Genomic DNA, 24,992 nt, shown 5'->3' on the forward strand with positions numbered 1-24,992 from the left:
GAAGTATGCTGTGTGCAGTCTGCTGCTGTGTTTTGGCTGCTCTTTCCCTCAAGTCAGTCCTGTCACAGTTTCTCCTTTCCTGCAGTAGGGGGTGTTTGGGCCTTGTCTAGAGTTGGCAAGTTTTAACTAGGTGTTCTCTGGTCTGCTTGTTAATAGACATTAGATCCCATTTCCCTTATAGCTGAAGCCTTGCAGCATTCTATAGTCAGTAGCCTTGATGAGTGCAGTGTGAGGGGTATTCTGTTGGTTGGTTGAGGGAGAAACCTGCTGCCCTGGTTCTCAGGCACATTTAGGCACCTGCAGAGCACAGGGTGGGGTGGGGTGGAACTTGGTGTAAGCTGTTCAGACGTCCAGTGTGGGGGCTGTGCTGCTCACTGAAGTCAGTCTGTGCTGAGGGGCAAGGGAGAAATATGGTGTCAATAGTGAAGCCCTCATGGGAAAAAAAAAACAGTCTCCTCTAATGTAGTCCTGGGTATCCTTCATATCCTTGCCTTCAGCCTGTCTCTTCCAGACCATCTGCCTGGCTGGCAATGCAGTGCACCTGTGTTTTGTCTAAGGGACATAGGCTGAATTTTTCTTTTCTTTTTTTTTTAATGTTTATTTTATTTTTGAGACAGAGAGAGACAGAGCATGAATGGGGGAGGGGCAGAGAGAGGGAGACACAGAATCGGAAGCAGGCTCCAGGCTCAGCCATCAGCCCAGAGCCTGACGTGGGGCTCCAACTCACGAACCGTGAGATCGTGACCTGAGCTGAAGTCGGACGCTCAACCGACTGAGCCACCCAGGCGCCCCGAACATAGGCTGAATTTTAAAACTCCAAAATTTAAGGACCCAGCATGGCATGGACTGGTGCTTGTCCCCTGAGGGAAGGTCATTAAGCTGGGGCTGGTGCAAGTTTGTCCCAGAATGGCAGTCACAGAAATGCACAAGGATTTGGAGTTTATAGTAAAGCACAGCAAAAAGGCTGAGTCTGGGTTAGCCACCCACAGCAGGTGTCTTTGCTCCTATGCTCAAGGGGAGAGGGAGTATAATGCCATCTGCCAGCTCTTTAGTCCCCTGAGAGATAATGCCACCTCTCATAGATGTATTCCAAGAACAGGGAAACCTCTCTCCCAGTATATCCCAAGGGATCTTCAGATTATGCAGCTCACTCCTGGGCCTGTGCCTTCCTTCTCCATAGTAAGTACTATGGCACCTGCTAGGGTCTATATCATCCATGACTTGGAACTCTAAAACTCCAGTCTTTGAGCTCAACTGGTTGTAAATACTCAAGATAATCAGCCCCTTTCATTTTCCTAACCAATGGCTTTGTACAAGAGATTTCCTTGTGACATCCCTTGTGCACTGCTCTCCTCCTTCCTTCTCTCTCTTTCTCCTCTCTGAGGTCAGGACTCCCTCCTGTCTATAACACCGATGATCTTTTCCTCCCCCAAATCATGTCTCTCCATCTCCTGCTCTCCATGATGTGGCCTTTTCTCTCCCTCCAGTCATGCAGCTTGTTTTGTCAGTCCTCAGATAGATTTCTTGTGTGTTCAGAATGATGTGATATTGATCTAGCTGTGTTTGAGGGATGAGGTAAGCATAAGGTCCTCCTACTACTCTGTCATCTTAACTCCTCTTGACTTTCATTTTAAAACTGAAAATATTGTATTCTATTGTGTCACACATAATTAAATGCTTTGTATTTTCTCTGTAGCTTGAAAGATAACGTTGAAAATTGATAAATATTAATTATTATGATTGTGTAACTGTTGTTCAATGCAGAACATTAGTAGTATGTGTACTTGCATTTCTTCTTCAGTCACAGCAGCAATGCCATTCAAAACTGGATATTCTTAGTGTCAACAGCAAATGTATTTTTCATTTTTTAGCTTTGTTCTAACTTTTGAAATCATGCTGATGTTGTGTTTACATCTTTTGTGCTAATGACTATATTTTGCAACATTAAAATCAACAACCGATATTTTCGGATTGCATTTGATTTTGCTTATCGATAAAACTGTATGTTCTAATATATATTTTATATGACAAGAAAGTCATCTCCTAGAAGTCAATTTACCATATAGTTTTAATTGACAGAATTTCAATTTGTCCCCATGGCCTTTTTTTTTTTTTTTTAACTGTCCACTTCCACAGCTTCCTAGTGTTGCTGTAGGAGAACTACTGGTGAATAAAAGTTGAAAATTAAGACCATAAGAAAATAATTCAGGGGCGCCTGGATGGCGCAGTCGGTTAAGCGTCCGACTTCAGCCAGGTCACGATCTCGCGGTCCGTGAGTTCGAACCCCGCGTCAGGCTCTGGGCTGATGGCTCGGAGCCTGGAGCCTGTTTCCGATTCTGTGTCTCCCTCTCTCTCTGCCCCTCCCCCATTCATGCTCTGTCTCTCTCTGTCCCAAAAATAAAATAAAAAAAAAAAAAAGTTGAAAAAAAAAGAAAATAATTCAGGGGCGTCTGGGTGGCTCAGTTGGTTAAGCATCCAACTTTGGCTCAGGTCATGATCTCACGGTTTGTGAGTTTGAGCCCATCAGGCTCTGAGCTGGCAGAGCATTGCCTGCTTTGAATCCTCTGTTTCTCTCTTTCTATGCACCTCCCTTACTTACACCCTCTCTCAAAAATGAATAAACATTTAAAAAATTGTCAAAGACAAAAAAAGACAAAAAAACCTTTCACAGTTCTTGTTTTTTATTCTCACTTTCTGGAGCCAATATATAGATAATTTCCTTGAGAAGATATTTGCATGCAAGTAGATGTTCAGTGATTTTCCTTGAATAAAAATTGTTTCATAATTTCATGTGATATAGGAATCTAGATTTTATCACATTTTTTTCTTTCCTGCTTTTATACCTTTCACCAGACTTTCTTAACATCTGTGCTCTGGTGAGAAGTATGATGTTATTCTGATGCTTGTGTCTTGGGGATCCAATTGTCTTTGTTGTTTTATTATTTTCTGTCTGAATGGAAGGTTTAAACATTCTTCTTGCCTTTAAAGTGTAACATTCTAAATTAATTTGCCTATATGTGAATTTTTTATTTCACTTAGTGTCCAGTGAGTTTCTTGCCTTTTTACAGAATTTGCTTCCCTTCTGTTGCAGACAGTTTTGTGTCAACTGTGGTGTTTAGTTTTTCAAAAGCACTTTCTTAACTCTCCCTAATTCCCAATTCTGTGTCCTAGTGTTAGCAAGTTAGAACTTCTTCAATATTGAACACATTGAGACTCTCAGAAGATACTTAATCACATACAAACACACACACACACACACACACACACACACACACACACACACAGAAGCTGTATGTTACTAGACAGAACTTGGCAATTGATAACCCTTTCAATAGTGTCAGGTGTTAGGGTGTTATAATAAAGAGGACTCTGATATGAGATGGGCATATGCACATTAACTGTTCTCTTTGTATCATGAGAAGGTATTTTCATTTTAAGGAAGATTTTGTGTTAGGATGGAGGGCCTTAGTGGACTTTCTGTACATGTATGTAGGTGTATTGGTATGTACACATGGTTTTGGGTGACAGAATTTAATTAACCTAAATTTTAGGACCATATTTTACCTTTGTTTTTGTTTATAGGTTCATAATGAATGTTCTAAATTGGTAATCTCTGTATTCATTTGTCCTCTTCTGTAGATCTCAAGAAGAAAGAGATTTCATTTACTTGTGAGTGTGTGTGTGTGTGTGTGTGTGAGAGAGAGAGAGAGAGAGAGAGAGCGTGAAAGAGGGAAAGAGAGAGAGAGAGATCTCCAGAGAAGGGCATATCTGTGTGTTATTAATAATCTCCCTTCAACAGCACCATTAGTCTTCTTTTTCTGGAACTGTTAAAATAAATTTTGAATATTTGATAACACAATTAAACACAGTGGTTTCTCATTAGATGGTACAGAAAATCTACAGTGACATAGGAAGATTTTTGAAAATTTACAGACAGCTCGTATAATCACATTTAATGCAAAGAAGAAATTATCTGTCACATTTTGCCTACAATTATGTTGAATTGCCAAGAGTGTTTCTAATTAAACAAAGATCATGGAAACAGCAACACCCCAATATATTATTTATGCAAACATTTGTAGAGCAGAAAATTGTAAATTAACATATAAAGTTTTATAAATATTGTCTAACCCGTGTTTACATAGCAGCAGTAGATTTTGTGAGAATATTGTTAGCACATATAATTAAAGATCAGATTTACTACTTGGCCTGGGAAGTAAAAATAAACATACAGTAGTAAGTTATTCTTTGTAATTATCTTTTTTAAAATTTTTCATTAGAAAAAAATTGTTCAGGTAAGTGCAATTCAAGTGTTAAAACATGGTAATTAATTTTAATGACTTCTGATAAAAAATATTTGAGACTGACTACTTTGAATTGTCATATTTCCTTTTGAAATGTATGTTTCAAGTTATAGTTCAACTTTTAAATTATGGAGTTATTAAACTGTTTTACATTAATTGGAAGTGTATATAGAATATTTTTCTTAGAAATTGTTTGATGAGCTAACCTGAAAATTGTTTGTAACACAAATCTATATTTTTTACAGCTGAAATATTGTTTTCCTGATAATCAAAAGGAGTGTCATGAGTAAATATTCTATAGTACTTTAAGTATAATCTGAGTAATACCTAATCTCTGTATATCAAAGTCTAAAGAACTTTGAAAAGATACCTAATAAACTTTTTTGGTACTTGAGCTAATTTGGGTGTGGGATTTATTTGTCAAATATTAAAGGATATTAATTTTTCCTCTTTCCATGTCTTAAATTAATTAAAATATTAGAAGCAATGACCCAAAGTTTCAGAACTCCAAGAGGCCAAAATAATTCATCACATTATTAAAAATAAATCGCTATTTATTTTTTCTTCAAGCTAAAAGTAAGACATTATCCAATATTACTTGAATTTTGTTTTATTTCTTCCATAGTGAGCTTTTACTCTTTCATTTCATGTTTTTTTTTTTTTAACGTTTATTTATTTTTGAGACAGAGACAGAGCATGAACAGGGGAGGGGCAGAGAGAGAGGGAAACACAGAATCTGAAACAGGCTCCAGGCTCTGAGCTGTCAGCACAGAGCCCGATGTGGGGCTCGAACCCACGAACCGTGAGATCATGACCTGAGCCGAAGTCGGACACTTAACCGACTGAGCCACCCAGGCGCCCCTTTACTCTTTCATTTCAACAATCTAAATAACAGAAGCACCCTTCTGCCATCTTAGAAAAGCTCACTAAAAGTTCAGGTAGAGTCACCTTGTTGTCTTCCAAGATGGAAGTGACCTGGTCCCAATAACGTTCATGAAATACAGATGCAAAATCTTCAACAAAATTTTAGCAAATCAAATGTAACTTTTATATATTTCTATCAGTATAATTTTTCAAAACTTTTAACTTTGAAAAAAATTTAAATATGTTTATATAAATAAATTTATATTTTTATTTAAAGTTTATTTATTTTGAGAGAAAGAGTGAGAGTGTGCGCGAGAGACGGGGAGGGGCAGAGAGAGAGGGAGAGAGAAAAACCCAAGTAGGCTTTGTGTTGTCAGTGCAGAGCCCAAAGCAGGGCTTGAACCCACAGACCATGAGATCATGACCTAAGTCAAAATCAAGAGATGGACACTTAATCAACTGATCCACCCAGTCTCCTGTAAATATGTATATTTTTAAATATGACAAAACACCATTATGAGTGACACTGATTTTGGGTATAAAAAGGTGGCTCAGTATTTGAAAATCAATCAATGTAGTGCACCATATAAACAGACTGATAAGGAAGTAGCATGATATCAATTGATATAGAAAAAACATTTGACAAAATTCAATAGCCATTCATAATTAAAAAAATAAAACTTCTGGTGCACTATGAATAGAGGAGATCCTCCTCAATATCATAAAAAAAGGAAAAAAATTACAGCTAACTTCACACTTAATGATGAAAGACTGAATGTTCCCTCTCTAAAATCAGGATCTGGGCAAGGATGTTTTCTCTCAACACTTTTATTTACATAATTCCAAAATTTCTAGTCACTGCAATAAGACAAAAAAAAAAAAAGAAAAAAAAAAGAAATACAAGGAAAAGCTTGGAAAAGGAGGAAAAGGGAGGAAAAAGACTGCAGATAACATGATTGTGTATGTAGAATATCCTAAGGAATATACAGAAAAACAAAAACAAAACAAAAATTCCTAGGCCTAATGAGTCATTAGATTCAAGATCAGCACACAAAAGTCAATTGAATTTCTGCACACTGACAATAAACAATGGGAAAACAAAATAAAAAATGTCACATCATTTCCAATTGCACCAAAGAAAATAAAATAAGTATGTGTAAATCCAACAGAACGTGTACTGGGATTGTATGCTAAAAGCTATCAAAAGATGATGAAAGAAATGAAAGACTTAATATTTGAAGAGACTTCCATTTCCAGTCTACCATAATCAAGACTGTGTGGTATTGCTAAAAGGGAAGACATATAGACCAATGTAATCAAATAGAAAACTCAAAAATAGATCCAAATATGCTGACTTAGCCTTTGATAAAGGAACAAAAATAACTAAATGAAGGAAGAGTCCCTTATCAAAAAGTGGTGCTAGAGAAATTGTACATCTATAGACAAAAAATGAATCTTCCAAAATTTGCAACCGAACTTTATTTTCTCTAAAACACTTTTGTACTTATAATTAGTATTGTGTTTTTGTATTTTGTTGTTCTCAAAAATGCCTCTCGCCCAGCTTTGCTCCATAATCAGAATATAAGCTCATGAAGTCTGTGTTTATGTTGATATATACATCCATATATATACATACATATATGTATATGTATACACAAACATATATATGTTTGTGTATACATATACATATATGTATGTATATATGTATACATACATATATACAAAGGGAAATACAAACATACAAATATAACAAAGGGAAATACAAACATACAAATATAACACTATAAATAATTAATTATGTAAATGTATCCTTAAAATACATTAATAAAATAACTGACATGTGAACATTGTGACTCAATTATGCCTCAAATGTAAACTCTGAGTACATGCTTCTTTTCATAAAAAGAGACAATAGAGGGAATCTGAATTATAGTTGCAGAGTATTACGTGTTTTATTAAGATAAAAACTAAAAACAATATAAGAAGTGAAATAGGGGACAATACTTTATTTCTTATACTGTGATTTCAAAGTTCCAGTTGTTTGCAGAGAAATGGTAATAAAAATAGATTTTATATAACAAAATGGAACTAGTCAACAAAAATGAAAGATATTTTGGTGCTTCTATCTTTATTCCCTCTCTTTTTGCTCTGCAGTCTTTGTAGTCATTTCCCCAGGCTGATAAAGTGCTGCATTTTCCCTTCAGTTTCCTCATTTTCTTGGGATCTTGAATTACCTCACTTTCGCGTAAGTTTAGCCAACAGAGCCTGCAGAAATACTCTGTAAGATATTATTTTTAGAATGTTGATTATATACAATTTAATAAATCGCAATTTTAGTTTACCAGTTTTTGATTCTTATGACTTTGATATTTCCCTTAATGCCATTTTAATTTCATTATGTTTGTTATATTTTGGCTGTCTTTATTGCTTGTTTTATATCCTATGTTAATTACTTTGTTTCTCCTCTAAACTAATTTTCTCCTTCACTACTCAAGGGAATTTTCTCTTTTATACAGTACAAGGAAAATCAACAACTTCTCCAAAATATAAACTCTGGCTTCAAGGAAGAATAATTCAATTCACTACAAAAATATATGTTTGTTAATCATTATATGTTTACAAAGCAACATACAAGGTACGGCACTCAGTTTCAAAAAACAGATAAGGGATAGTTACCGACCTTCTTTCTGAGGCTCACTGTCAAGTGAAATGCATAAGAAGTGCATATTTAATTGTATTTCAAAGTAAAATAAAGGGAATAGCAAAGTCTTAGAAGCATAATCTTCAGAAGACAGAAGGCAGATGAAGAAAGAACTAAAAAAAAAATGTTTAGGTACCTATGAAGGATTTTGTATAATCTTCCATTTAAATAGGTCTAAACAAATTAAGATTCTAACAGATAGCATAGTTTTCCCAAAGACAGCCTCTCCTCAAACATTTTTAGTTCTTGAGAGGGTTATTCTACCTTCTTAAACTTTTGTTGAAAATGAGTCATAAAGACCACCTATCTTATAAAGCTGTTATAAAATTTAAATGAGATAAATGTAAAACATATTGAAGATTTTATACATTGTGTGTTCCAAATTGTTCTCCCTTTGTTCTTTACCTTTTTTTTTTTTTTTTTTTGCCGAAAATCTGGTATGGTCATCATAAGATTAACACCAGTATGAAAAAGGTAAAATCCTACAAATTTTAGCAAAATAAACCAAGCAATATATAGATATAATGTATTGTGATCAAGTAGGTTTCATCCCAGGCAGGCAAGGATGGATAGACTTATTAGAGAATCTACCTATACAATTTTCCTTAGTTAAATTAAAGGAGAGAAAAAGCTATGATTAGGTATGTTGTGGAAAATGCCTTTACCGACAATCAATACCCATTTATCATAAAAACATAAGGGTAGCAGAAAATTTTATTAACTTCTCAAAGTTAATAAAGAACAACATAATATTTAATGGTAAAATGTTGGAAGTATATTCTTTATGAGCAAAGAATGAGAACAAATGTCTATTCCTACCACATTCATGCAACATTATATCTGAGGCCTTAGCCAATTCAGGAACACAAAGATAAATAATATAGGGACTGGAGAGAAGGAACAATGATAATACACTAACACATTAATAGAGTAGATAAGATTTTAAGTAGGTTTCTTGGCTACAAAATCATTTTGCCATTAATTACATCCCTATTCACTGGATAAAAAAGAATAAGAAAATACTACTTTTAAAGGATAAAACTTACAATATGATGTTTATAGAAATGCATTCAACAACAGATGTCTGAGTCCTTTATAGAGAAAAAAAATTAAACTTTATTAATGCTATAAAAGATGACATCAACAAATGAATAGACATATACTATAAACGAAAATATGTATACATAAAAAAGATTCATTATGACAAAAATGTCAATTGTCTTCAAGTTAAGGTGTAAAGCCATTGTAAAAAATTTCAATTTTCGTGGTAGAACTTGCCAAAGCTGATAAGAAAATATATATGAACTAGTAAAGACCCAAATAGAGACAAGAGCAAAGAGTCAGTTGATGCAGTGACGCATGTTAAAACATACTGTAAAGTAATGTAACTGAGACACTGGAATTTTGCTGTTGTGAAGACAATGCCACAGAAGAAAGAACCCAGATATGGAACCATGTATCTCTGAACACTTTATATATGACAGATTATAAATCAGTGAAGAAAGAAGTTAACAAGTAATGCTAAAAAACAGTTGTCCATTTAAAAAAGTGAATCTTTGGGGCGCCTGGGTGGCTCAGTCGATTGGGCAGCCAACTTTGGGTCGGGTCAGGATCTTGCAGTTTGTGGGTTTGAGACCCACATCGGGCTCTGTGATGACAGCTCAGAGCCTGAAGCTTGTTTTGGATTCTTTGTCTCCATCTCTCTCTTTCTGTTCCTCCCCCATTTGCCTCCAACTCTTTCAATGTTAAATAAAGATTAAAAATAATAATAATAATGGGGTGCCTGGGTGGCTCAGTCAGTTAAGCCTCCGACTTTGGCTCAGGTCATGATCTTGGGTTTCATGAGTTCAAGCCCCGCATCCGGCTCTGTGCTGACAGCTCAGAACCTGGAGCCTGCTTCTGATTCTGTGTCTCCCCCTCTCTCTGCCCCTCCCCTGCTTGTGCTCTCTCTCTGTCTCTCAAAAAATGAATACATGTTAAATTTTTTTAAAATAATAATAAAAATTAAAAAAAGTGAATCTTTGTTTCACATCATATACAAAATTCCTGAGTATTAAATTATCCTGTGTAAGTAAACAGAAACAATTAGTAGAAAATATGAATATTTTTCATGACTGAAGGGTACAGGTATTTTTTAATATAACTGAAAATGGGGCGCCTGGGTGGCTCAGTCGGTTGGGCGACTGACTTCGGCTCAGGTCATGATCTCGCGGTCCATGAGTTCGAGCCCCTTGTCGGGCTCTGTGCTGACAGCTCAGAGCCTGGAGCCTGTTTCAGATTCTGTGTCTCCCTCTCTTTCTGACCTTCCCCCATTCATGCTCTGTCTCTCTCTGTCTCTAAAATGAATAAACGTTAAAAAAATTAAAAAAAATATATCTGAAAACAGAAAACATTGAAAAAAGTATGATAATTTGATTATATTAAAATTACTTTTTCTGAAAAAAATAGCTTTAAAAATAGTTAAATTCAAGTTCTAGGCTGGAAGAGTATGTTTGAAATGCATATGACTGGCAGAGAATTAGTGCCTGGACTTCAAAATACCCTCCTACAAATAATTTAAAAAAAGATGGAAATTGATAAATTATAAAAGTGGCAAAATATGTAAACTCATTTTCTTGAGGGGGCTGTAACTTGTAAATATATGAAAAGTATTTCAACTTCATCAGAAGATATGCAAAACTATGCCCCTAAACTAGACAGTAATTTCAACGTTTGCCAATAACAGTGTTGGTAATGCTGTAGAGAAATAGGGCATCCAACATATTGCTGCTGGTGGAAGTGTAAGTTTTTATAGCTATTTTGGGGAGCAATCTGGAAATCCCTATTAAGGTAAATATGTGCATACCCTTATAACCACCATACCCTACGGCTCAAAGTACGAAACATAAACTCTTTCACAAGTGTATAAGAAAAAATATATAGAAATAATATTTGTATCATATTTTTTGCTAGAAGAAAACAACATTAACAATAATAAAATCCCAAAACAAGATAAATAATGAAACCAGTGCATTTGGTATAGTCATCCAGTGGAAAGCCACCTAATAGTGAAAATGGTGAACTTGATTTGCATTTATTAAATTGGGTAAATCTAAAGTATATGAAGTTGAAATAAAGGAAAATTGTGCACAAGATTATTTACAGACAAGAATATAAGTAGCAAATTTGTAACATATATGTGAATAATAAAAATGGAATTAAGGATTATAGTTGGCTCTGGCAGGAGGGGGCAGTAAGAGGCAAAAGTGACCTAAAACTGTGCTTTTAGAGGTTTATTTCTTAGTCTGGGTGGTGGCTGCCCATTGTTTATATTGTTATAAGAGAATATATATCATAATATGTATAACATATATAATATATAATAACACATATCATGTATAACAATATTATTTATAATTCCCTTTTACATGTCTGAAATATTTCAAAATAAATAATATACAACACTTAAAGAAGGTAGGAGGCAATGATGGAGGGTATTGCCAAAGAGTAAACCACAGATTAAGGTAATTTGAAATGATGTAGCTGACAACAAATTTGAAATGCACACTAAGGTGATAACTGGCCAATCCTATAGCACTTAAATGGTGTGTTTGAGCCATAGGTCAAATCATTTTCATTCTGCTTCCTATGCCCTTTTAGTACCTTGCCCATTCCATAGGATGTTTGTTTGTTTGTTTGTTTGTTTGTTTGTTTGTTTGTTTTTAACCAGGCAAAGCCCAAGGAATTTTGAAGATTCCAGAGATAACTGCGTCTGACATTGCTCCCCAAGGGGTCACATAGTAGTTGTAATAAAACTGTTTTGCCTCTCAAATGATCGTTTAGATCTTCTTTAAATGTCCAGCATTTGTGCCCATGAGAAAGCCTACCATGTGCCATGTCACTTTATCTCCAGGTAAATCATTTCAGATTGGAGAAGAGTAGCACTTGGTTTTTCAGCCTTGCACTGCCCCAAGGTTGACTCTGCCAACTTTGCCTTTCTTAACAACGTAAAGGCATCACTTAATGGTGTTGTGATTTCTCTTACCTTAGAGAGTGACTAGCTCTAGTCTGACTTTCTGTTGTATAGGATTTTGCTAAACACAATACAAAACAGCCAATATGCGCCAATATTCTGAATCTTTTCTTAATTCATCTTAGCGCTATAGTCTGATGAGTCTACTATTCAAAAAAAGAAAGGTACCTCCTCCAGAGACCGTGTCCATAGGCATTCCGAGTGGTCCAGTGTTTGACATATCATCGTGGGCTGTCCTACAATACAACCTCTAACAAAACTAGGATGCCCCGAACCCCTGGTAATAGAATCGTTTCCTTTATACCAAAAAGGTTAGGAAAGCACCAAAAATCTGCATGTGGCTTGAGCCCAGGCCGACTTTGAGGAGTTTATGCTATGAAACCTACAGTTCTTATGAGATTGTCTAAAACAAACCACACGTCAGCAGGGCCCATAGTTGTTCCATGTGTGCTAAATGTGTTGGTGACAGGATCAAGCACGCTTTCCTTATCAAGGAACAGTAAATCATAGTGAAAGTGTTGAAGGTAAAAGAACAAAGTCAGAAAGCTAAAAAAAAAAAAAGGAACTTTTTCTGAGTAATAAAAAAATCAAAAGGTAAAAATAAAAGGAAGGTGAAAGTTTGACCAAATCATCTACCAATGCATTACAAGGGTCACTAGGTTTCCACGCTGAAATTTCCAATTGATATTTGTTAGTCCTCATTATTTACCTCCCAGACTCTCTGTTCATCAGTTCCACATTTATGCAGCATTATAGCTTTAGGTACCAAATTCTGTATCACTTAGGGAACAGAAAACACAAATATTACCAGTTTAAATTATTTTTCTGTCATATAGCACTATTTGAAAAATTGGCAGTTCAGACCCAGTTCTGGAGAAAGGAGGATCACAGCTGTCCTGACACCCCCATAGTCCTTCGGGGACCAAGGCATCTTCTATCTTTTCCCTCTGCCATGATTAGCATGACGTTCTAATTTCAGAGTCACAAGAAATCATCTATAATTCCGTCTATAATATCCACATTCCAAGTAGAAGAAAGGAGGTCAGTAAACAGGCTGTTTGTCTTCCATTTAAGGAATTTCCAGAAGTCTCAGTACCCTTTATCTACATCTATGTGACTACTTTCAGCTGAAAGGGAAGCAGAGACCTGTAATAATTTAGCTGGGCTGCCTAGAATAAAGTAGAATTTCTGCTCTTCTGATATTTACTAAAGATTTAACTCCTTATCAGGGTTGTTTTTCTGTTATTGATTGACCCTCACAGATGTCTACTGTGTTTGAAGAACAGCTTAAGTGTCATCATAGTGGTTGAAGAGGGACAGTTCATCCTTTTGGTAACCTTGAGTCTTTTACTCACCTCTATCTACATCCCTCATACACCTGGCCAAAGAGCTTCCCATAGATGTTTGCTATAGAAGTGTTCTATGCTCCGGTTGCTGTCAAAGTTCTGGAGTTTGCCTTCAAGTGACTTAGCACCATCTTGGTTCTTTCTGAAGCTTGACTGTCTCTTCATTTAGTTCCTAGTAAATCAGTTCAACCTGCCACCATCTGTAGGAGCACATGGCAGGCGTATGTAGGAATAGGTGTATCCTTTCGAAGTGATGTGAAAGCTGAGAAATAGAAACTCTGGCCTCTTCTTATCTAAAAATGTGTTGCTGTATTTTTTTAAATTTTTTTTTAACGTTTATTTTTATTTTTGAGACAGACAGAGCGTGAACAGGGGAGGGGCAGAGAGAGAGGGAGACAGAGAATCCAAAACAGGCTCCAGGCTCTGAGCTGTCAGCACAGAGCCCGACGCGGGGCTCGAACTCACAGACCGCGAGATCATGACCTGAGCCGAAGTCGGACACTTAACCGACTGAGCCACCCAGGCGCCCCTGTTGCTGTATTTTTAAATGTCCTGCAGTTAAACTGCTGTTTTTGACTTAGGAACAATCTCCTGTCAAAGGAGAAAATGCATAGCAGTATACAACATCCATTAGTTCATGAATTCCTTCTTGCATCCTATAGGAGCTTTTCTTCACTGAATACTCACCTTCCTTTGTTTCAGCCTCGAGGATAACAGCAAAAGGATTTGTTATACTTTTCTTTTCCTTGTACCCTCTTTCTATCTAACTTCTGGAAATAAAGGTGTTATCTACTTTTCCTTCCTGTTAATTGGGAACTTGTCAACAACGTATTTGAATTATTTTTCACTGTACTTGCAATTGACTTCTCCTATGTAACAAGTCACATAGCTTAAACTTAGTGGAAGAAGGATAGCAAATAGATTTATTTTATGGAGAAAAAAATGCATCTGTTCAACTAATATTTTGTAATATCTCGTATTAGTGACCCTCAGTCTTTGCAAGTTGTCCTGTATACATAGACATTCATTCATCTCCAAAGTCACCATTCTGTCAGATCTAGTAAGAAGAAATGATATAAGTCCAGACTGCTCAGATCCTCATTCAATCTTATAAATTTTGCTGACTCAGGAGTCCACACAATGCCAGTGTATTTTTTCAGCCTGATTTGTTGCCTGCAAAAGGGAAGAGTGAACTTTGTTTTCAATGTCTACTGCTTCTTCAAGGGACAATGAATGAGTGAAATTTTGGACAATGGATGGAAGGAAGCAATAGAAAGGTGATTACTTTCTGAGTGGCAAATGGTTCTTTTATATAACATCTGAAAAGACATATCTTTTGCTATACCAAACAATATGAACCTTTCCGTCTATTTCCTGTCAACTAATGGCAATTTCTTCTTATTCTAAGAGAAAATGTAATCTCCTGGCTTTCAGTTCAGTCATTCCTTATATGGACCAACAGTGAATGACAATTTTTCTAAATTGCTTCTCTAGTGAGTTCTTGTTTTGGTCTCAGTCATCAAAGGAGTATGTCAGGGTGGAAATTGTATTAAACTAATACACATCACTCTTTTATTAGCTTTTCAGCTTAAAATCTTATCCTTACGTAATAGTTAATGCTTAGAAAGCATTTGTAACAAGAAGATACTGTTCTTTTCGCCTTATTTGTATTTATCCCATGTAATACTTACAACAACCCTGGTAATATCCTTATCTTCTAGAGTGTAAGACTGAGAACAGTGAGGTTAAGTAACTTGTTTAAGGCCTCATGGTTAGAAAGTGATAACTAACCATCTAACCAGGATTCAATCTAAGCAGCCTGGCCCAGAATCAGTGCCTTAAACAAAATACTATACTGGCATTCTCAGGTTGATTACTGAATCTGATAAATTATATTGCCTACTCAAATAAAGTTTCTGAATCTGAAAATTGGCATATAAGACCCTAGAAGGATGCATTTGTAAGTAAGTTCTACTCTAGAATGGGAAGAATAACTTTGGGTGGTTTACTTCAAACAACAAACCTCTGTATTTCCATGCACTACTGGATTTTTCTTTAAAAATACAGGGGCGCCTGGGTGGCTCAGTCGGTTAAACGTCCTACTTCAGCTCAGGTCACGATCTCGCGGTCCGTGAGTTCGAGCCCCGCGTGGGGCTCTGGGCTGATGGCTCAGAGCCTGGTGCCTGCTTCCGATTCTGTGTCTCCCTCTCTCTCTGCCCCTCCCCCGTTCATGCTCTGTCTCCCTCTGTCTCCAAAATAAATAAAAAACGTTAAAAAAAATTTAAAAAAGTAAATAAAAATACATTACAGGGATAGGTTCAGAAAACCTGGAAATGTATTTATCAGTCCTGACAACATCACGGTGATAGTTGGCCTGTGAGCAGATTCTAGGAAGTGATATAACTAAAATCAATATTCCACCATATGACATCACCCCACTGTCCTCTAGCCCTTGCAAGGGGTGACAGTATTAGGTGAAGATGTAGAATTGGAAATCTCACATATGGAAATATAAATTGGTACAACCATTCGGTCAAAGAAGCTGAATGTAAAATCTATAATTCATTTTATTATCTCAGATGTATAATCAACAAAATTTGTTTGGTTTTGTTCATATCTTGACCAAAATACAAAAATTTATAATGTTTATTTTTTAGAATATCCTTCTGTCTAGAGTATCCAAATGTCTACAATGTAAGATAAAGAAAAAATAAATGTGGTTTTATCATACAATGGAATTCTATATAGCAAAGACAGTTATGACAGTGTGGATGAATCTTACAAAAATATATTGAGTGAAATAAACCACATATTATATTTATATGTTTATATATATATATATATATATATATTGTTTTTTTCTATGATTCCACTTAAATGAAGGAAATAAGTATCATTTGTAGTGTTAGAAGTCAGAATAGTGTGACTCTTAAGGGGAAAAGACTTTGATAATGACTACAATGGACGTGAGTAATGATTCATGGGGTATTAATAGTGTTCTGTTTTATGATCTTGCATATATGCTGGATTCATATATATATTCATATATATTTATATATATAAATCATACATATATTCATATATATAAATTATACATATAATTTATTGCTTTAGGAGGTATTTGGTCTCTCATACCAGTATTTTGATAAGCAGAAGTTTCCAAATGACCAAATTTGCCAAACTTTTCTTTATGGTAAGCATCTTTGTCCTCTGTTTAGAGAAGTTTTGCTTATTCCATGGTCTCCTGACCATGTATATTCTCGTATATATTCCTCCACAAGATTTTTAAAATACCTTCTACATTACAATCTGTAATACTTCTGAGCGTATGCATGCATATGTGCATAGATATGACAGAGGTCAAAATGTATTTTTAACAAGTGTCACTTATGTCATAAGTCAGGGGTGGATCTGCTTCTGTACATATTTTGTTTTACTTTGTGTCAATACCACACTATCATTTTAACACAAGGCTAAAAAGTTGTGACTATTTGGTGTAATAATTCCTTCAGCTATACTCCTCTCTAAGTTTAACTTGTCTTTTCTTGGCCCTTTAAAGAAGTTTAAAATCTTTAAAATTTTGGGGCGCCTGGGTGGCTCAGTTGGTTAAGCGTTCGACTTCAGCTCAGGTCATGATCTCACAGTTTGTGGGATCGAACACCACATCGGGCTCTGTGCTGACAGCTCAGAGCTCAGAGCCTGGAGGCTGCTTCTGCTTCTGTGTTTCCCTCTCTCTCTGCCCCTCCTACTCACGCTGTCTCTCTCTGTCTCTCAAAAATAAATAAATGTCAAAAAATTTTTTTTTAAATCTTTAAAATTTTATTGTAAATTTTCATTTTTAGACCTTGAATAAATTTTGATTGTTGGATTGACTCTATATTTTGGAAAATCAAAATCTATAAAATATTGTATTTAGTTCTTCTTTCATTTGTCTTAGTAATGTTTTATACATAGCAGTGTTGAGATCTTATACAATTTTAGATTTATTCCTAAGAATTTATTATATGTAATGATGTTTTGAATAATATTTAAACCCTGATTTTCATATTGTTTGTTCCTGGTTTACAGAAATTCTATTGATTTTGTATACTGAATTTGTATCCAATATTTATGTCTTTTACATATATTTCTTACATGAATACAGTGATGAGGATCTCTACTACACTATTGATAAATGTAGGAATTTTTGTCTCATTCTCAAACTCAAAGAAAATATTTACTATTTCATCATTGTACATGATGTTTGCCATTTATTGGTATAAATTATTTAACAGATTAAAGAATTATCTTCTATGTTTGGCTCACTAAATAAATTTTTAAAATCATGCATAGAGTTTGAATTTTGTCAAAAGTCTGATTTGCAACTATGATGAAAATCATATGGGTTTTCTGCTTTTCTGAATTAATACAGTAAAGCATATTGGCTGAGCTTTGAGTAATGAGCTAGCCTTGCATTTCTGAAACAACCCTAGTTTGATTATGATTTATTATATTTTTATGTATATCTTGATTTTAGTTAGTTATATCTTTATATGGTTTGTTTGGTTGTTTGGTGTGTGCACACTTGCACAGGCACTTATCGGTTTGACATCCATCAGATTTGTAGTGATGACTCTCTTTCACTTCTCTTTTTCTTAGTTGACCTGGCGAGAGGCTTATTGACCTTCTCAACGATCCAAATTTAGGTTTTATTGATATTTTCTAATTGATTTCTTACATTCAATTGCAATGATTTCTGCTTTAATTCTTATTTCTTTTTTTCTGCCTACTTTGTTTTTAATTTGCTCATCTTTTCTAGTTTTTTAATGTGGAAGCTTAGATTACTAACATTAGGTCTTTCTTCTCCTCTAACATATGGATTCAGTCCTATAAATTTCCCTGTAAGCACTGCTGTCGGTGCATTTCACAAATTTTATTTATTTATATTTCATTTTCATTTAGATCAAAATATTAAACATTTTCTCAAATTTCTTTTTTAACTTGGTTTTTTCAGAAATATGTTGTTTTAATTTCCAAGTACTTAGGGATTTTCCATCTATTTCTCTGATTGATTTCTAGTTTAATTCCACTGTAGCCTATGAATAGACAATGTATCATTTCTATTCTTTTGAGTTTGTTAAGGTGTGTTTTATATCTTAGGACTTTGTCTTATGATATTTGGTCACAGGTAGGCTGGTGTGTAATTTTCTTCTTTTATATCCCTTTTTAGGATTTAATATTCAGGTTATTGGGAATCATAAAATTTGCTAAGAAACTTATTTTTCTACTCTGTGGAACATTACTATTATTTTTTTGTCCCTGTAAATGATTTGGAAAAATTGACCGATAAAACATCTGGGTCTGTTTTCTTTGCGACAGTGATTTATAACAAGATATTCAATATCATTAATGTTCAGATTTTTCTATATTTTCTACAGCCAACTTTGTAGGATTTTTTTAAGTTTATTTATTTATTTTGAGAGAGAGAGAGAGAGAGAGAGAGAGAGAGAGAGAGAGAGACTGTACTTGTGAATGGGGAAGGGGCAGAGAAAGAAGGAGACAGAGAATCCCAAGCAAGCTCTGTGTTATCAGTGTGGACCTTGACATGAGGTTTGATCCCACTAACTGTGAGATCATGACCTGAGTCAAAATCAAGAGTTGGACGCTTAACTGACTGAGCCACCCTGGCACCCCAAGTTGTAGGCTATTTTTAAGGCATTCTTTTTTTTTATGAAATTTACTTAAAGGATTTATTTTCTTTTGGTAGCTATAAAATCTGTACTGATGTCTCCATTTTTATTTTTGATAAGAGTAAGTATTCTTTCTCTTTCTCTCACATTTCTCTCACTCACTTTACCTAGTCTTTTTAAAGGTTCATCATGTTTTGTTAATCTTTTAAAGGATCAGCTTTTAATTTGTAGGTATTCCTTATTGTATATTTGTTTTCTCTTCATTTGTATATGCTTTTATTTGTGTTACGTCCTTCCTTGTAGTTGTGTTGCTTATTTTTCTTTTAGAGAACATTTCATGTGTCCCTTATACCTTAATCATTTCCCCTTTCTTCTATTTCTGTGCTTTAACTTTGACATTTTTACTGACCTGTTGTTCATTTTACTTTTAGTTGGTACTGCTGAATCTAACATGTCAATAATCCATTTATTAATTTAATTTCAAATACTTTTATTTTCACTTCTATAATATTTATTTGATCTTTTCTGTACATTCAAATCTTTTACTATAATTTTATTTTTGTCTATTTTGTCCACTTTTTCTCTATTATTTTAATCATACAGATCATATTATTTTAAAGTCCTTGCTTGAAAAGCTCTAATTCTTAGAACACCTCAGGATCTACATCTTTGACATGGTTTTATCTTGAACGTTATGCAGATTATACATTGAAGATTTTACATAAATTAGCTATAGAGTATGACATTAGGCTTCTTCAAAAACCATTCATTATTTCCTATAATACAGATTTGAGGCTGATCACTTCAGTCTTGCCAGAAAGCAAACTAGACCTCAGTTGAATTACCATTTAGCAAGATTACTACATCTGGTTCATCTTTAGGATGTGGCCCTCCAACAATTTCAATTGAAACCCTTTTAAAGATTCCTTTCTTTAGTCCTTAAAGACCTTGGGCAATTAATCCCAACTCTTTATAATGTTTTCAGCAAAGCTCTTTAGCTTGCTTTCCCATGCAGATTCAAAATTTTGTACTAATTTTGAGAGGGAACAGCTGTGTTTTGAGACTGCTCCATTTCCTAATAATGTCACTTCAACCCAGAGTGGAGTTCTAAAAAATCTACTCATTTCAGTGTAACCCAACATAAGCATCTGCCAGGGGTCCAGTCTGTTTTCTCAGGCTTTTTTCTTGTATCTATAAAGTAATTATATAGCCATATTCCATCAGTGTTGCTTTTTTTTTAATGTTTATTTTTGAGAGAGATAGCATGAACGGGGGAGGGGCAGAGAGAGGGGAAAACACAGAATCCAAAGGAGGTTCCAGGCTCAGAGCTGTCAGTATAGAGCCTGACACAGGCAGGGCTTGAACTCACAAACTGTGAGATCATGATCTGAGCCGAAGGCGGACGCTTAACTGAGTGAGCCACCCAGGCTCTCCTCCATCAGTATTACTTTATTCTTCCTCTCTAGAGCTTTCATCTCTTGCATATTTGACTTTAATGGACAATACTGTTATTTAACAGTTGATATTTTCAAAGAGATTTTAATATATAAAATAATTCATGTCTTATAGCAATGTTTTCCTGTGGATTACAGATATGCATCCTCTGTTTCATGTCTTTGATGTTTAATTAGAACATACTTTGTGAAACAATCTATTTGCAGTAGCATTGCAAAATAAAATAATTTGATAAAACTTTATGTAATCTATGAAAAAAAACTTATTAGGAGTAATAGATATCTGGATTTAATATATAATTTCTTGCATCAGCAAGAAATAAGCATTTCATACACATTATGAAGATGTCATTTTATTAAAATATTAATTTAAATTTTAGTTTACAAAATATTTTATAGATTATTGGAATGGTGCCTTAAATTCCTAGTCTAAACATATACACATTTTAGTGTAACATGGGCTTATTCTAACAGCCTGATAATCTTACTATTGAATAATGTGGGATCTGCAAAACTGAACACTGAGTTATGTCATTGAATGACTGAGTAAAGTTATGTCTTAAGAAGTCCCAAATGACTGACACATTCCAGATATGTGGGGCAAAAGGTGGGTATTCTTTCAGCTTTTTAAATGAATACTCAATTGCCATATTTTGCTCTTAAGTAGATAAATGAGGATAGAATTTAGAAAGCAAGTAGAAGGGTTGTACATTGTAGTTATAAAGGAAGTTTGCTCAGTACTAGGAGACAAGGAATTAGAATAGCTCAAGTTAGATGGGTATATGTGGAGATGAGAGCTTACTGTGAAATTTCTTTTTCAATTTTCTTGGAGAAATATACAAAATTATCAGTTGGCCTCGGTTACAGCAACTTCTTACTAGACATGTCTCTGATGCAAGGAAACAAAAGCAAAAATGAACTATTGGGAACTCATCAAGATAAAAAACTTCTGCACAGTGAACAATCAACAAAACTAAAAGGCAACTTTCAGAATGGGAGAAGATATTTGCAAATGACATATCCGATAAAGGGTTAGTATCCTAAATCTATAAAGAACTTATAAACTCAACACGAAAAAATAAATAATCCAGCAAAAGACATGAATAGACACTTTTCCAAAGAAGACATCCAGAGGGCTAACAGACACATGAAAAGATGCTCAATCTCACTCATCAAGAGGGAAATACAAATCAAAACCATGATGAAATACCACCTCATATCCATCAGAATGACTAAAATTAAGAACTCAGGAAATAACAGATGTTGATGAGGATGAGGAAGAAGGGGATCCCTCTTATACTGAAACGATTATTACTATTTTTTGCTAATATTGAAAGGGTTTTGCATCAAACTTCATATTTAACTGTTTTAAACTCTACTCCTTAGAGGCTAAAGTCTCTCCTTGGTTGAGCCTGTGTTGCTACAGGAGAAGTGAAGGAGAAATTCAGTGAATGTCCCCTTGTGCTCTTCACCCTTCATTTAACAAGAGAAACTCCACTTAAATCTGTTTCATGTGGAAGTTTCACACATTTGTGTTATAATATTATGTTGTTCACTGTCTTTTAGTGGCATTTGTTTCCATTTCTTTTACCTCTAGTGTTGTATGTTTAGTGATAGATATAAGTGTCAAACTCTTGGATTTATCATAAATAAAGGACCATGTTTTGGCTGTTTATTCTAATGTTGTTGGTTTATTGCCTATGGATTCTAAGAGCTTGGTACATTTGATTTAAAATAGACGTAACTCATAAGATAAATGTATTTTTTCATAAATGTGAAGAGTTATCTTGTTGAACTTGAAGTGGATTTACTCTGACTCTGAAGACATTAGAATTACATTTAGCAAGTAGAAGCTGTAAAGTCAGAAGCCTGATTTTAGCTCTATATAACAAATGGTGTGTGTATGTGTGTGTTTTAATATGATACTGAAAAAAATGCAATACTATCTTTGATAGAGAGTTTTAGATACTATATCTATTCAGCAGGTATGTATGGGGACTTTACTGAATTCATGGATAGAGTAGAAAATTTTGAGAATTTCTCCTGAGTCTAAGACTGTCTTGAGTTGTCATCTAAGTTAGACTATTTAATTACTTGTATAGTGAATTTAATACATTTAATTAGGTTTCATATATTATATAAATAAAGCCCATCTGCTTATCTGATAAAAAGTCTAAACCCTTATTTTGGTTACCAAGATGGTTAATTTTATTACATATGCCTAGTTTGTTTGCCCACATTTTATTAGTGAAATGGTAGACTTAAAAAATTAACACTTTTCAGTAGGCAATAATGGTTGCTCATTTTAAAGGAATAAACCCCTATTTGTATGCAAATTAAATATTATTCTTAAAATTCGCATTTTGCTTCAAATGTTCTTTTTAAATGAAAAAGTCTTTTAAAAATTGTTTCAATTACCAAAATAGGTCTTAAGAGAGAGTACAATAAATCCAGAGTAAGAAAAATTATTTTGCTCCTGTCGTGCTACTTCTTTGACATGTTAAGTGACTTTCTTGTAAAGGGATTGAACTTCTTACATGCCCATTGCGTGCTATGAAGTCAGAAACCAAAGAACTATTACTGCCTCTGAGATGGAAATGTATAGACGTAATCATATTGTTTAGGTTGACACACCTCACAATAGTCGAGCATTCTGTGAATCAGTGCCACCAAATCTCTATACTTTTGACTCCTATGTTTAAGTAATAAGCCATGTTTCTTTCTAAGAGCTAAGGCTTGACAGAAATCCTAGGTATAAGATCACTGACCTCCAAGAGGCTGCTTAAGGAAACATTCAAGAGATTTGATGAATGCACACAGCTCATTGATGATGAGAAAGTTGAGATCTCACCAGTGGTGTATTTTTGCAAGTTTTTATGGTCGAAGTATCTTGCAGAAGATAAAAGCAGTAAAATATACTGTTTGGGATTAAAATCACTCATCTTTAATCTCTGCCAGGATTATTTCCTTTTAAAAGCATATTATTTGAATTTTCAGACTCCAATACACCAAAGGATAGTACAGATGCCAAAACATTCAAAAAGATAAGTTTTCCAGTGTCAGAAAGGTATGCAATTTTTGGATATTATCAGCCTCAGCAGACAGCCAGTCTGAGAAAGAAATGTGTGATCTCCACATACATAAATGCTTCACAGAAGCAAAAATAGTAAATTGATTACAGAAGTTACATTTTGGAATGATAGCAATACAATTTATCCTGTCAATGAATGTTAAAGAATATCTCCTCTAAATGAACACATTCTGTTTCTAATTATTTTTCACATGAAAATAATATACATTTTACTTTCAAAATGTATTATAATTTGTTTTAGGCCAGACATGTTTACAATGGAATGATTAAAATATTGTAATGCTTTTAGCTATTATTGAGTCGTTTTAATATATCTGAGTGCTTCTGCAGGCATTTTCGTGTTACTTTATGTATAGTCCATGATTTATTACTTCATGTATTAATTATTTAAAGCATATTTTAGTTAATTGGTTTATGTATTTATGTATCATTTATTCAATAGATTTATTTAATAATCCAGTATATCAGGCATGAGCTTAGACTACAAAATAAATGTGGTTGGAGTTTTGAGCAAAGGAAAAAAAGTCATTAGCATATTAACTAAGAAAGTCATAAAATAATTTGAACTTCTTTCAGTTAGATAAAATGATTTATTTCATTTGTACAGTAAATTCTACTGAAAGATATATATTAAAAATTTTTAATGTTTATTTTATTTTTGAGAGAGACAGAGACAGAATGCGAGTCGGTTGGGGCAGAGAGAGACGGAGACACAGAACCAGAAGCAGGCTCCAGGCTTGGAGCTGTCAGCACAGAGCCTGACTCAGGGCTTGAACTCACAAGCTGTGAGATCATGACCTGAGCTGAAGTCGGTTGCTCAACCGACTGAGCCACAAAGGCGCCCCTGAAAGGTACATATTTAAACTTAGTTATTCTATCTAAATTTCCAACTTAGCGCGAGGTTGACAATCTAGGACAGTAATTAGACCTTTCTCTACCTTTATTTCAGACTTGATTTCTTTAGCATGGATATTTCAGACATATTAGAAGAGCCAAATAGATGATATCATAATGAAATATGAAACTTCTGAAGAAAAGTAATTCTTTTCAATCGCATGATTAATTCTAGATATTTAAAGACATTTTCTTATAACTTTTATTTCCATCATTGAGCTCACTTGTGTCAAAAACCATTTTAATCATCCGTGTTAAGTCAGTCATTCTCTCTAAATAGATTGATAGATAAATCAATCTAAATAGATTGATAGATAAATACTAACTCTGGCCCCAAACATGGGGAAGGAATGCAAAGTCAAGTGGCAAAGGATTTGGAGCGCTAAGGAGGAAAAAAAGAAAAAGAATTGAGGACAGTCATTTCTCTCTACCACACACCTATAAAATCCTTTTAGTGATTATTTTACATTTCAGGGATAAGCATTTCCAGGGTTAAGTGAACGTGATTTATTTCTCTGAATAAAAACATGAATTTTTAAAGCACAAAAAGAAATTGGTGAAAATCTCCTTGAGAATTTTAATTGAGGGGCGCCTGGGTGGCTCAGTCGGTTAATCATTAGACTTCAGCTCAGGTCATGACCTTATGGTCCATGGGTT

The 24,992-nt window shown here is 34.5% G+C and overlaps 1 pseudogene; it reads left to right on the forward strand.

Annotated features, from left to right (window-relative positions):
• The first annotated feature begins 906 nt into the window (after positions 1-906).
• LOC122218427 lies at positions 907-13,191 on the forward strand (annotated as a pseudogene).
• The last annotated feature ends 11,801 nt before the right edge of the window (positions 13,192-24,992 follow it).

The sequence above is a fragment of the Panthera leo genome, chromosome B1, assembly GCF_018350215.1.
Source record: "Panthera leo isolate Ple1 chromosome B1, P.leo_Ple1_pat1.1, whole genome shotgun sequence".
Classification (NCBI taxonomy): domain Eukaryota; kingdom Metazoa; phylum Chordata; class Mammalia; order Carnivora; family Felidae; genus Panthera; species Panthera leo.